The 11,724-nt window shown below is 42.4% G+C and overlaps 7 non-coding genes across 7 annotated transcripts; all 7 read left to right on the forward strand.

Moving 5' to 3' along the window:
- Positions 1-1,133: 1,133 nt before the first annotated feature.
- On the forward strand, positions 1,134-1,222 carry TRNAI-UAU. Its single transcript is given in 2 exon segments — positions 1,134-1,171; positions 1,187-1,222. It is a non-coding gene; the product is annotated as a tRNA-Ile (tRNA).
- A 1,440-nt stretch (positions 1,223-2,662) lies between these two features.
- Positions 2,663-2,751, forward strand: TRNAI-UAU. The gene is given in 2 exon segments: positions 2,663-2,700; positions 2,716-2,751. It is a non-coding gene; the product is annotated as a tRNA-Ile (tRNA).
- Positions 2,752-4,192: 1,441 nt separating this feature from the next.
- TRNAI-UAU lies at positions 4,193-4,281 on the forward strand. Its single transcript is given in 2 exon segments — positions 4,193-4,230; positions 4,246-4,281. It is a non-coding gene; the product is annotated as a tRNA-Ile (tRNA).
- A 1,441-nt stretch (positions 4,282-5,722) lies between these two features.
- On the forward strand, positions 5,723-5,811 carry TRNAI-UAU. The gene is given in 2 exon segments: positions 5,723-5,760; positions 5,776-5,811. It is a non-coding gene; the product is annotated as a tRNA-Ile (tRNA).
- Positions 5,812-7,252: 1,441 nt separating this feature from the next.
- TRNAI-UAU lies at positions 7,253-7,341 on the forward strand. Its single transcript is given in 2 exon segments — positions 7,253-7,290; positions 7,306-7,341. It is a non-coding gene; the product is annotated as a tRNA-Ile (tRNA).
- Positions 7,342-8,781: 1,440 nt separating this feature from the next.
- TRNAI-UAU lies at positions 8,782-8,870 on the forward strand. Its single transcript is given in 2 exon segments — positions 8,782-8,819; positions 8,835-8,870. It is a non-coding gene; the product is annotated as a tRNA-Ile (tRNA).
- Positions 8,871-10,311: 1,441 nt separating this feature from the next.
- On the forward strand, positions 10,312-10,400 carry TRNAI-UAU. Its single transcript is given in 2 exon segments — positions 10,312-10,349; positions 10,365-10,400. It is a non-coding gene; the product is annotated as a tRNA-Ile (tRNA).
- Positions 10,401-11,724: the final 1,324 nt, after the last annotated feature.

An 11,724-nucleotide genomic window follows, 5' to 3' on the forward strand; every position in this document is an offset into this window, starting at 1 on the left:
GGGCTTACCCCCCCTCTCCAGAATCAGGGGCAAATCCCAAAATAATCACGGATAATCAGGGATGCCTTTTGAAAGATTAATACTGTTAACTTGAGATGTAGATAGATTAAGAGGGTGTGAATTAACATCTGGTTTCAGAAGTAAAAAGTCTGTAGCATTATCTGTTGAGTATAATCCATCACCTCTTCTTCCCAGACTGACAATTTTATGAGAGTTTAGGAGGGAAGGAATTAAATCTTGAGCATATCTCAGGCACTGCTGAGCAGTATGGACACTGCTGCCTTATACAGCTCTTGCAGAACACACCTGAAGATTGGAGTGATGGCCTTCTTTGCCTCCATCACAACAAATGGACACGACTTGCAAATGACGGCATAGCAGCGGGGTCAGATCTTTCATGCCCACCTAAACCAAGTATCTCACTCAAGATGCACAAGGTAAGGGTTTCTTGGAAACTGCCACAGTGTGCCTTTCTCAAGCAACAGAAAGCATCTTCCACATCCTGTAGTAATCACAAGATTAACTCGTGCTTCTCAACAGTAAAAGACAAACGGATGCAAATCAGTTTACACTGCTCATGCGGAATGCAATGAGTTTCTAATGGTTAGTTCTGGCATGGATTTCATTTAAAGAAGCAGTTTCCCCTTCCCAGTTTGCAAATGATCACCCACCCACCCATGATCTATTTATTCTCAGTGTTGTACTGAAAATGGGTCACTGTTCCAGGAGGACATACACTGTCAAGAGACAGATAACTCAATAAATGCAGTCAGAAACAATAGTCTGCTACTTTTCAGACCAAGCAAAGTACCTTCGATGCAAATTAAAGTACATAGTTGGTTGACGAGTAAGTCCAAGATGGTGGTGAGCCATCCCCTCCCACACCCACCTGAACGTAGAGCAATCGTCTTTACGAGCTTTCAGTGTAGGAATCTAGCAGCTGGGATAATCAGGCAGACAAAGTGGCAGTGTCTTGGAAAGACATGGATCTCCTGTGTTGCCAGTCGTGACATAGTAAAATTTCTCTTCATCAGATATGAGGAAACCACTACTGTATCACAACTGACCTGGTAGTGGGTGAAGTATCCAGAATGACAGGATCTTTAAAGTAAGAGCAGAGTGTGCACCTATGTGCTCCAGTGGCGCAATCGGTTAGCGCATGGTACTTATAAAGCAGTACTAAGCAATGCCAAGGTTGTGAGTTCGAGCCTCACCTGGAGCAGGTAGTTTTAAGTTACGTGTTTACTGCTGTCACCTTGTGTCAATCCCTGCAGAAAGCAGTCATAGTGGCAGCATTGTTAGCATTCTCTGCTTCACCAAGCCTAAATTGCAAATGTTGCCCTTGGAGCAATGCACTGCTGAAATTCACAACTCAATCTTAAGTCATTTTAGAATGAATCTTAAAACACCCTAGCTAGCAATCTGGCTCCTTACTTATGTCTTTTGAATTATGGGTTATACATCTACTTTTATTAATGTCTGTGACGGCCTTACCAAACCAACAGGAATTCTCAAAGAGAATGCTGTAGCCCTCACCTGCTTATCTCCAGAATCAGGGGCAAATCCCAAAATAATCACGGATAATCAGGGATGCCTTTTGAAAGATTAATACTGTTAACTTGAGATGTAGATAGATTAAGAGGGTGTGAATTAACATCTGGTTTCAGAAGTAAAAAGTCTGTAGCATTATCGGTTGAATATAATCCATCACCTCTTCTTCCCAGACTGACAATTTTATGAGAGTTTAGGAGGGAAGGAATTAAATCTTGAGCATATCTCAGGCACTGCTGAGCAGTATGGACACTGCTGCCTTATACAGCTCTTGCAGAACACACCTGAAGATTGGAGTGATGGCCTTCTTTTGCCTCCATCACAACAAATGGACACGACTTGCAAATGACGGCATAGCAGCGGGGTCAGATCTTTCATGCCCACCTAAACCAAGTATCTCACTCAAGATGCACAAGGTAAGGGTTTCTTGGAAACTGCCACAGTGTGCCTTTCTCAAGCAACAGAAAGCATCTTCCACATCCTGTAGTAATCACAAGATTAACTCGTGCTTCTCAACAGTAAAAGACAAACGGATGCAAATCAGTTTACACTGCTCATGCGGAATGCAATGAGTTTCTAATGGTTAGTTCTGGCATGGATTTCATTTAAAGAAGCAGTTTCCCTTCCCAGTTTGCAAATGATCACCCACCCACCCATGATCTATTTATTCTCAGTGTTGTACTGAAAATGGGTCACTGTTCCAGGAGGACATACACTGTCAAGAGACAGATAACTCAATAAATGCAGTCAGAAACAATAGTCTGCTACTTTTCAGACCAAGCAAAGTACCTTCGATGCAAATTAAAGTACATAGTTGGTTGACGAGTAAGTCCAAGATGGTGGTGAGCCATCCCCTCCCACACCCACCTGAACGTAGAGCAATCGTCTTTACGAGCTTTCAGTGTAGGAATCTAGCAGCTGGGATAATCAGGCAGACAAAGTGGCAGTGTCTTGGAAAGACATGGATCTCCTGTGTTGCCAGTCGTGACATAGTAAAATTTCTCTTCATCAGATATGAGGAAACCACTACTGTATCACAACTGACCTGGTAGTGGGTGAAGTATCCAGAATGACAGGATCTTTAAAGTAAGAGCAGAGTGTGCACCTATGTGCTCCAGTGGCGCAATCGGTTAGCGCATGGTACTTATAAAGCAGTACTAAGCAATGCCAAGGTTGTGAGTTCGAGCCTCACCTGGAGCAGGTAGTTTTAAGTTACGTGTTTACTGCTGTCACCTTGTGTCAATCCCTGCAGAAAGCAGTCATAGTGGCAGCATTGTTAGCATTCTCTGCTTCACCAAGCCTAAATTGCAAATGTTGCCCTTGGAGCAATGCACTGCTGAAATTCACAACTCAATCTTAAGTCATTTTAGAATGAATCTTAAAACACCCTAGCTAGCAATCTGGCTCCTTACTTATGTCTTTTGAATTATGGGTTATACATCTACTTTTATTAATGTCTGTGACGGCCTTACCAAACCAACAGGAATTCTCAAAGAGAATGCTGTAGCCCTCACCTGCTTATCTCCAGAATCAGGGGCAAATCCCAAAATAATCACGGATAATCAGGGATGCCTTTTGAAAGATTAATACTGTTAACTTGAGATGTAGATAGATTAAGAGGGTGTGAATTAACATCTGGTTTCAGAAGTAAAAAGTCTGTAGCATTATCTGTTGAGTATAATCCATCACCTCTTCTTCCCAGACTGACAATTTTATGAGAGTTTAGGAGGGAAGGAATTAAATCTTGAGCATATCTCAGGCACTGCTGAGCAGTATGGACACTGCTGCCTTATACAGCTCTTGCAGAACACACCTGAAGATTGGAGTGATGGCCTTCTTTTGCCTCCATCACAACAAATGGACACGACTTGCAAATGACGGCATAGCAGCGGGGTCAGATCTTTCATGCCCACCTAAACCAAGTATCTCACTCAAGATGCACAAGGTAAGGGTTTCTTGGAAACTGCCACAGTGTGCCTTTCTCAAGCAACAGAAAGCATCTTCCACATCCTGTAGTAATCACAAGATTAACTCGTGCTTCTCAACAGTAAAAGACAAACGGATGCAAATCAGTTTACACTGCTCATGCGGAATGCAATGAGTTTCTAATGGTTAGTTCTGGCATGGATTTCATTTAAAGAAGCAGTTTCCCCTTCCCAGTTTGCAAATGATCACCCACCCACCCATGATCTATTTATTCTCAGTGTTGTACTGAAAATGGGTCACTGTTCCAGGAGGACATACACTGTCAAGAGACAGATAACTCAATAAATGCAGTCAGAAACAATAGTCTGCTACTTTTCAGACCAAGCAAAGTACCTTCGATGCAAATTAAAGTACATAGTTGGTTGACGAGTAAGTCCAAGATGGTGGTGAGCCATCCCCTCCCACACCCACCTGAACGTAGAGCAATCGTCTTTACGAGCTTTCAGTGTAGGAATCTAGCAGCTGGGATAATCAGGCAGACAAAGTGGCAGTGTCTTGGAAAGACATGGATCTCCTGTGTTGCCAGTCGTGACATAGTAAAATTTCTCTTCATCAGATATGAGGAAACCACTACTGTATCACAACTGACCTGGTAGTGGGTGAAGTATCCAGAATGACAGGATCTTTAAAGTAAGAGCAGAGTGTGCACCTATGTGCTCCAGTGGCGCAATCGGTTAGCGCATGGTACTTATAAAGCAGTACTAAGCAATGCCAAGGTTGTGAGTTCGAGCCTCACCTGGAGCAGGTAGTTTTAAGTTACGTGTTTACTGCTGTCACCTTGTGTCAATCCCTGCAGAAAGCAGTCATAGTGGCAGCATTGTTAGCATTCTCTGCTTCACCAAGCCTAAATTGCAAATGTTGCCCTTGGAGCAATGCACTGCTGAAATTCACAACTCAATCTTAAGTCATTTTAGAATGAATCTTAAAACACCCTAGCTAGCAATCTGGCTCCTTACTTATGTCTTTTGAATTATGGGTTATACATCTACTTTTATTAATGTCTGTGACGGCCTTACCAAACCAACAGGAATTCTCAAAGAGAATGCTGTAGCCCTCACCTGCTTATCTCCAGAATCAGGGGCAAATCCCAAAATAATCACGGATAATCAGGGATGCCTTTTGAAAGATTAATACTGTTAACTTGAGATGTAGATAGATTAAGAGGGTGTGAATTAACATCTGGTTTCAGAAGTAAAAAGTCTGTAGCATTATCGGTTGAATATAATCCATCACCTCTTCTTCCCAGACTGACAATTTTATGAGAGTTTAGGAGGGAAGGAATTAAATCTTGAGCATATCTCAGGCACTGCTGAGCAGTATGGACACTGCTGCCTTATACAGCTCTTGCAGAACACACCTGAAGATTGGAGTGATGGCCTTCTTTTGCCTCCATCACAACAAATGGACACGACTTGCAAATGACGGCATAGCAGCGGGGTCAGATCTTTCATGCCCACCTAAACCAAGTATCTCACTCAAGATGCACAAGGTAAGGGTTTCTTTGAAACTGCCACAGTGTGCCTTTCTCAAGCAACAGAAAGCATCTTCCACATCCTGTAGTAATCACAAGATTAACTCGTGCTTCTCAACAGTAAAAGACAAACGGATGCAAATCAGTTTACACTGCTCATGCGGAATGCAATGAGTTTCTAATGGTTAGTTCTGGCATGGATTTCATTTAAAGAAGCAGTTTCCCCTTCCCAGTTTGCAAATGATCACCCACCCACCCATGATCTATTTATTCTCAGTGTTGTACTGAAAATGGGTCACTGTTCCAGGAGGACATACACTGTCAAGAGACAGATAACTCAATAAATGCAGTCAGAAACAATAGTCTGCTACTTTTCAGACCAAGCAAAGTACCTTCGATGCAAATTAAAGTACATAGTTGGTTGACGAGTAAGTCCAAGATGGTGGTGAGCCATCCCCTCCCACACCCACCTGAACGTAGAGCAATCGTCTTTACGAGCTTTCAGTGTAGGAATCTAGCAGCTGGGATAATCAGGCAGACAAAGTGGCAGTGTCTTGGAAAGACATGGATCTCCTGTGTTGCCAGTCGTGACATAGTAAAATTTCTCTTCATCAGATATGAGGAAACCACTACTGTATCACAACTGACCTGGTAGTGGGTGAAGTATCCAGAATGACAGGATCTTTAAAGTAAGAGCAGAGTGTGCACCTATGTGCTCCAGTGGCGCAATCGGTTAGCGCATGGTACTTATAAAGCAGTACTAAGCAATGCCAAGGTTGTGAGTTCGAGCCTCACCTGGAGCAGGTAGTTTTAAGTTACGTGTTTACTGCTGTCACCTTGTGTCAATCCCTGCAGAAAGCAGTCATAGTGGCAGCATTGTTAGCATTCTCTGCTTCACCAAGCCTAAATTGCAAATGTTGCCCTTGGAGCAATGCACTGCTGAAATTCACAACTCAATCTTAAGTCATTTTAGAATGAATCTTAAAACACCCTAGCTAGCAATCTGGCTCCTTACTTATGTCTTTTGAATTATGGGTTATACATCTACTTTTATTAATGTCTGTGACGGCCTTACCAAACCAACAGGAATTCTCAAAGAGAATGCTGTAGCCCTCACCTGCTTATCTCCAGAATCAGGGGCAAATCCCAAAATAATCACGGATAATCAGGGATGCCTTTTGAAAGATTAATACTGTTAACTTGAGATGTAGATAGATTAAGAGGGTGTGAATTAACATCTGGTTTCAGAAGTAAAAAGTCTGTAGCATTATCGGTTGAATATAATCCATCACCTCTTCTTCCCAGACTGACAATTTTATGAGAGTTTAGGAGGGAAGGAATTAAATCTTGAGCATATCTCAGGCACTGCTGAGCAGTATGGACACTGCTGCCTTATACAGCTCTTGCAGAACACACCTGAAGATTGGAGTGATGGCCTTCTTTTGCCTCCATCACAACAAATGGACACGACTTGCAAATGACGGCATAGCAGCGGGGTCAGATCTTTCATGCCCACCTAAACCAAGTATCTCACTCAAGATGCACAAGGTAAGGGTTTCTTGCAAACTGCCACAGTGTGCCTTTCTCAAGCAACAGAAAGCATCTTCCACATCCTGTAGTAATCACAAGATTAACTCGTGCTTCTCAACAGTAAAAGACAAACGGATGCAAATCAGTTTACACTGCTCATGCGGAATGCAATGAGTTTCTAATGGTTAGTTCTGGCATGGATTTCATTTAAAGAAGCAGTTTCCCCTTCCCAGTTTGCAAATGATCACCCACCCACCCATGATCTATTTATTCTCAGTGTTGTACTGAAAATGGGTCACTGTTCCAGGAGGACATACACTGTCAAGAGACAGATAACTCAATAAATGCAGTCAGAAACAATAGTCTGCTACTTTTCAGACCAAGCAAAGTACCTTCGATGCAAATTAAAGTACATAGTTGGTTGACGAGTAAGTCCAAGATGGTGGTGAGCCATCCCCTCCCACACCCACCTGAACGTAGAGCAATCGTCTTTACGAGCTTTCAGTGTAGGAATCTAGCAGCTGGGATAATCAGGCAGACAAAGTGGCAGTGTCTTGGAAAGACATGGATCTCCTGTGTTGCCAGTCGTGACATAGTAAAATTTCTCTTCATCAGATATGAGGAAACCACTACTGTATCACAACTGACCTGGTAGTGGGTGAAGTATCCAGAATGACAGGATCTTTAAAGTAAGAGCAGAGTGTGCACCTATGTGCTCCAGTGGCGCAATCGGTTAGCGCATGGTACTTATAAAGCAGTACTAAGCAATGCCAAGGTTGTGAGTTCGAGCCTCACCTGGAGCAGGTAGTTTTAAGTTACGTGTTTACTGCTGTCACCTTGTGTCAATCCCTGCAGAAAGCAGTCATAGTGGCAGCATTGTTAGCATTCTCTGCTTCACCAAGCCTAAATTGCAAATGTTGCCCTTGGAGCAATGCACTGCTGAAATTCACAACTCAATCTTAAGTCATTTTAGAATGAATCTTAAAACACCCTAGCTAGCAATCTGGCTCCTTACTTATGTCTTTTGAATTATGGGTTATACATCTACTTTTATTAATGTCTGTGACGGCCTTACCAAACCAACAGGAATTCTCAAAGAGAATGCTGTAGCCCTCACCTGCTTATCTCCAGAATCAGGGGCAAATCCCAAAATAATCACGGATAATCAGGGATGCCTTTTGAAAGATTAATACTGTTAACTTGAGATGTAGATAGATTAAGAGGGTGTGAATTAACATCTGGTTTCAGAAGTAAAAAGTCTGTAGCATTATCGGTTGAATATAATCCATCACCTCTTCTTCCCAGACTGACAATTTTATGAGAGTTTAGGAGGGAAGGAATTAAATCTTGAGCATATCTCAGGCACTGCTGAGCAGTATGGACACTGCTGCCTTATACAGCTCTTGCAGAACACACCTGAAGATTGGAGTGATGGCCTTCTTTTGCCTCCATCACAACAAATGGACACGACTTGCAAATGACGGCATAGCAGCGGGGTCAGATCTTTCATGCCCACCTAAACCAAGTATCTCACTCAAGATGCACAAGGTAAGGGTTTCTTGGAAACTGCCACAGTGTGCCTTTCTCAAGCAACAGAAAGCATCTTCCACATCCTGTAGTAATCACAAGATTAACTCGTGCTTCTCAACAGTAAAAGACAAACGGATGCAAATCAGTTTACACTGCTCATGCGGAATGCAATGAGTTTCTAATGGTTAGTTCTGGCATGGATTTCATTTAAAGAAGCAGTTTCCCTTCCCAGTTTGCAAATGATCACCCACCCACCCATGATCTATTTATTCTCAGTGTTGTACTGAAAATGGGTCACTGTTCCAGGAGGACATACACTGTCAAGAGACAGATAACTCAATAAATGCAGTCAGAAACAATAGTCTGCTACTTTTCAGACCAAGCAAAGTACCTTCGATGCAAATTAAAGTACATAGTTGGTTGACGAGTAAGTCCAAGATGGTGGTGAGCCATCCCCTCCCACACCCACCTGAACGTAGAGCAATCGTCTTTACGAGCTTTCAGTGTAGGAATCTAGCAGCTGGGATAATCAGGCAGACAAAGTGGCAGTGTCTTGGAAAGACATGGATCTCCTGTGTTGCCAGTCGTGACATAGTAAAATTTCTCTTCATCAGATATGAGGAAACCACTACTGTATCACAACTGACCTGGTAGTGGGTGAAGTATCCAGAATGACAGGATCTTTAAAGTAAGAGCAGAGTGTGCACCTATGTGCTCCAGTGGCGCAATCGGTTAGCGCATGGTACTTATAAAGCAGTACTAAGCAATGCCAAGGTTGTGAGTTCGAGCCTCACCTGGAGCAGGTAGTTTTAAGTTACGTGTTTACTGCTGTCACCTTGTGTCAATCCCTGCAGAAAGCAGTCATAGTGGCAGCATTGTTAGCATTCTCTGCTTCACCAAGCCTAAATTGCAAATGTTGCCCTTGGAGCAATGCACTGCTGAAATTCACAACTCAATCTTAAGTCATTTTAGAATGAATCTTAAAACACCCTAGCTAGCAATCTGGCTCCTTACTTATGTCTTTTGAATTATGGGTTATACATCTACTTTTATTAATGTCTGTGACGGCCTTACCAAACCAACAGGAATTCTCAAAGAGAATGCTGTAGCCCTCACCTGCTTATCTCCAGAATCAGGGGCAAATCCCAAAATAATCACGGATAATCAGGGATGCCTTTTGAAAGATTAATACTGTTAACTTGAGATGTAGATAGATTAAGAGGGTGTGAATTAACATCTGGTTTCAGAAGTAAAAAGTCTGTAGCATTATCTGTTGAGTATAATCCATCACCTCTTCTTCCCAGACTGACAATTTTATGAGAGTTTAGGAGGGAAGGAATTAAATCTTGAGCATATCTCAGGCACTGCTGAGCAGTATGGACACTGCTGCCTTATACAGCTCTTGCAGAACACACCTGAAGATTGGAGTGATGGCCTTCTTTTGCCTCCATCACAACAAATGGACACGACTTGCAAATGACGGCATAGCAGCGGGGTCAGATCTTTCATGCCCACCTAAACCAAGTATCTCACTCAAGATGCACAAGGTAAGGGTTTCTTGGAAACTGCCACAGTGTGCCTTTCTCAAGCAACAGAAAGCATCTTCCACATCCTGTAGTAATCACAAGATTAACTCGTGCTTCTCAACAGTAAAAGACAAACGGATGCAAATCAGTTTACACTGCTCATGCGGAATGCAATGAGTTTCTAATGGTTAGTTCTGGCATGGATTTCATTTAAAGAAGCAGTTTCCCCTTCCCAGTTTGCAAATGATCACCCACCCACCCATGATCTATTTATTCTCAGTGTTGTACTGAAAATGGGTCACTGTTCCAGGAGGACATACACTGTCAAGAGACAGATAACTCAATAAATGCAGTCAGAAACAATAGTCTGCTACTTTTCAGACCAAGCAAAGTACCTTCGATGCAAATTAAAGTACATAGTTGGTTGACGAGTAAGTCCAAGATGGTGGTGAGCCATCCCCTCCCACACCCACCTGAACGTAGAGCAATCGTCTTTACGAGCTTTCAGTGTAGGAATCTAGCAGCTGGGATAATCAGGCAGACAAAGTGGCAGTGTCTTGGAAAGACATGGATCTCCTGTGTTGCCAGTCGTGACATAGTAAAATTTCTCTTCATCAGATATGAGGAAACCACTACTGTATCACAACTGACCTGGTAGTGGGTGAAGTATCCAGAATGACAGGATCTTTAAAGTAAGAGCAGAGTGTGCACCTATGTGCTCCAGTGGCGCAATCGGTTAGCGCATGGTACTTATAAAGCAGTACTAAGCAATGCCAAGGTTGTGAGTTCGAGCCTCACCTGGAGCAGGTAGTTTTAAGTTACGTGTTTACTGCTGTCACCTTGTGTCAATCCCTGCAGAAAGCAGTCATAGTGGCAGCATTGTTAGCATTCTCTGCTTCACCAAGCCTAAATTGCAAATGTTGCCCTTGGAGCAATGCACTGCTGAAATTCACAACTCAATCTTAAGTCATTTTAGAATGAATCTTAAAACACCCTAGCTAGCAATCTGGCTCCTTACTTATGTCTTTTGAATTATGGGTTATACATCTACTTTTATTAATGTCTGTGACGGCCTTACCAAACCAACAGGAATTCTCAAAGAGAATGCTGTAGCCCTCACCTGCTTATCTCCAGAATCAGGGCAAATCCCAAAATAATCACGGATAATCAGGGATGCCTTTTGAAAGATTAATACTGTTAACTTGAGATGTAGATAGATTAAGAGGGTGTGAATTAACATCTGGTTTCAGAAGTAAAAAGTCTGTAGCATTATCTGTTGAGTATAATCCATCACCTCTTCTTCCCAGACTGACAATTTTATGAGAGTTTAGGAGGGAAGGAATTAAATCTTGAGCATATCTCAGGCACTGCTGAGCAGTATGGACACTGCTGCCTTATACAGCTCTTGCAGAACACACCTGAAGATTGGAGTGATGGCCTTCTTTTGCCTCCATCACAACAAATGGACACGACTTGCAAATGACGGCATAGCAGCGGGGTCAGATCTTTCATGCCCACCTAAACCAAGTATCTCACTCAAGATGCACAAGGTAAGGGTTTCTTGGGAACTGCCACAGTGTGCCTTTCTCAAGCAACAGAAAGCATCTTCCACATCCTGTAGTAATCACAAGATTAACTCGTGCTTCTCAACAGTAAAAGACAAACGGATGCAAATCAGTTTACACTGCTCATGCGGAATGCAATGAGTTTCTAATGGTTAGTTCTGGCATGGATTTCATTTAAAGAAGCAGTTTCCCCTTCCCAGTTTGCAAATGATCACCCACCCACCCATGATCTATTTATTCTCAGTGTTGTACTGAAAATGGGTCACTGTTCCAGGAGGACATACACTGTCAAGAGACAGATAACTCAATAAATGCAGTCAGAAACAATAGTCTGCTACTTTTCAGACCAAGCAAAGTACCTTCGATGCAAATTAAAGTACATAGTTGGTTGACGAGTATATACCTAAAAATCTATCTTAATAAACTTTTTTAGTTTTAAAATACTACTAATAGAACAGCATTCATTAAGTCCAGGGGTATTGTACGCATTTAATCTAGTTCCAGTTTTTCCAGCATTAATGGAGTTGGGCCACCCCTAGCATCATCGCATATCTGGTCTATTATT

The sequence above is a fragment of the Protopterus annectens genome, chromosome 7.part0, assembly GCF_019279795.1.
Source record: "Protopterus annectens isolate FY-2018-M chromosome 7.part0, PAN1.0, whole genome shotgun sequence".
Classification (NCBI taxonomy): Eukaryota; Metazoa; Chordata; order Ceratodontiformes; family Protopteridae; genus Protopterus; species Protopterus annectens.